Raw genomic sequence first — 2,607 nt, forward strand, 5'->3', positions numbered from 1 at the left:
TAGATCCTAAACCCTAAACCATAAATCCTAGACCCTAAACCTTAAACCCTAAACCCTAAAACCATAATCATAAACCCAAAACCCTAAACACTAAATCTTAAACCCTAAGCCCTAAATCCTTAACCCTAGATACTAAACCTTAAACCCTAAATCCTAAACCTAAAATACAACTAAAATTTAATGATTTTTTTCAATTTGTGCAACAGGTTTGATATATCCCCCAACCTGTTGCAAGTGGCAAGTGGAACAGGTTAATGGTGCACCCAACCTATTGTAAAAATCAAGGAATTTTCTCAGTTTGTGCAACAGGTTGGATATATCCCCTAACTTGTTGCACAAATCAAGAAATTTCTTGACTTGTGAAATAGGTTGGATATATCCTGCATTCCCAACCTATTGCTTGAGTAACAGGTTGGGGGGTATATCCAACCTATTGCACAAATTAAAAAAATTCCTTGATTTTTGGAAAAGGTTGGGTGCACCCTTAACCTATTGCATGTGCAACAAGTTGGGGGATATATCAAACATATTGCACAAATAAAAAAATTCATTAAATTTTGGTTGTATTTTAGGGTTAGGGTTTAGGCTTTATATTTAGGGTTAAGGATTTAGGATTTAGGATTTAGGGTTTAGGATTTAGAGTTTAGGGTTTAAGATTTAGTGTTTAGGAGTTTAGGATTTAGAGTTTAGGGTTTAAGATTTAGTGTTTAGGAGTTTAGGATTTAGAGTTTAGGGTTTAGGGATAAAATGTTTAAAGTTTAGGATTTACGGTGGTTAAGATGTTTTGGTATTAATTGTTTAAAGTTTTGGATCTAGGGTTTAGGTTTAATGCCTTCTCTGCCAATTTTGATATAAAATTTATTAAGTAATAATAAGCTCAATGATCATTTATTGTGTCTTTTTTTGAGTTACTAATCTATTTTTGTACATAAAATAGGTATTCACCCTAACAAAGGGTAATATGGATGTGGTGTTATATAAGAAGAATGAAGTGGTGGCTTTTGGATGAATTCATAGTCTTGATCCTATGAATGTGTGTCATTTCCAATGTTGTGGTGAGAGAAGATGTATAGTGATAATCACCAACGTTGTAAATCTTGAAGTACATTTAAAATATCCACATGGAGACTTTGAAACATTGGGAGATATCTTACAATGTGACATATTTGATATGAAGCACATAGAATGATCTGGGACCAAGACGAAATTATTCCAAAGACATACTTTCAAGATATCAAGAAAACTTATTTTAGAAAAGTTGGGAAAGATAATTGTACAGCCATATGCCTTGGTATTTGGAGTAAGACAGCACCTAATAGACATAACTATCTTCTTTAAGAGTTTTCATGCTTTCTCAAGGCACTGATCAAGATTTGAGCACAAGACACTGTAAACCTAGATTAAAACCCATGGTTAATGGAAGACCCATTTGCAATCAAGGATATTAATGGTTAACTGGACTATCACATGGCACATACTGGACCATCTAGGCAGAGGTGAAAGAAAAAGTGGTTCATACAATTCATGGAAATACCTACAAGCTTAAATGCCATGGAAGCACCATAAATGCAATCGCAACATTAAAGCAAGTTCTTGAAGACCATGCATTACCCCACAGCCTCATCTTCAACAAGCAATGCTAGATGGACATGTCGAATGTCAACAACATCTTCCTTTGGGAATGACAAAGAAGGTCGTCCTAGAAACTATCAATAAAACTTTACAAGATAGAGATGAGAGCATGATTTCGTGGTCAACCTTGTACAAAATTTGGCGTAGAGATTTTTGCCATGTCAAGACACCATCAAAGCAAAGGATGTCAAAATGTAAGACATGTGATGAATTAAAGATGCCATTGAACATAGTAAATGTGAGCAGCCAATGAGAAAGATATATTAAGTGTCGATCAATCCATTTAGGTCATGTGCAGGATGCTCGAAAGTTGTATGCTTCTTGGAGAGAGGAAGCTATTTCACATGTCGATAAGTCCATGTGCATCACCATTGATGGCATGGATCAGAATACAACTACTTTGCCATGATATAGATGTATTCCACCGGCATTGGAGGGCAAACGTGGAATAAAAACACACTTATGTGGAGTATTAGTACATGGATACTGAATCTTTTGTGATGTATGGATTGATAGTTTGCATGACCATGATAGTAACCAGGTTGTTACATCAATCATGAAAGCAATAATAAAGGTCAAAGATGCTCATGGATGTTTACCTACCAAGTTGCGAATACAAGCTGATAATTGTTGAAGAGAGAACAAGAATAAATATATATTTGCTTTATGCTCTATGCTGGTTGGTTTGAAAATATTTGAAGAAGTGGAAGTTGGCTTTCTTCTTGTCAGCCATACACATGAAGACATAGATCAAATCTTCAATGTTATCTATGGTGAGTTGAAGTCAATGGATGTTTTGACAATGGAGGATATGCTATTTCGAATTGCGAAAAAAATTGGAGGGTCTCACAAGGAAGAATCAAAAGTGGCTATCTTAGAGAGGATGGTAGATTGGAGAGCATTCATAGAGCCACATTTACAAGCAGGAGATGATAATAGGACACACAAATCCACACTACTTTCGGTTGCATAACA

Source organism: Dipteris shenzhenensis, chromosome 17 (genome assembly GCF_047967505.1).
Source record: "Dipteris shenzhenensis isolate YYH24624 ecotype China chromosome 17, Dip_SZ_1.0, whole genome shotgun sequence".
NCBI lineage: Eukaryota > Viridiplantae > Streptophyta > Polypodiopsida > Gleicheniales > Dipteridaceae > Dipteris > Dipteris shenzhenensis.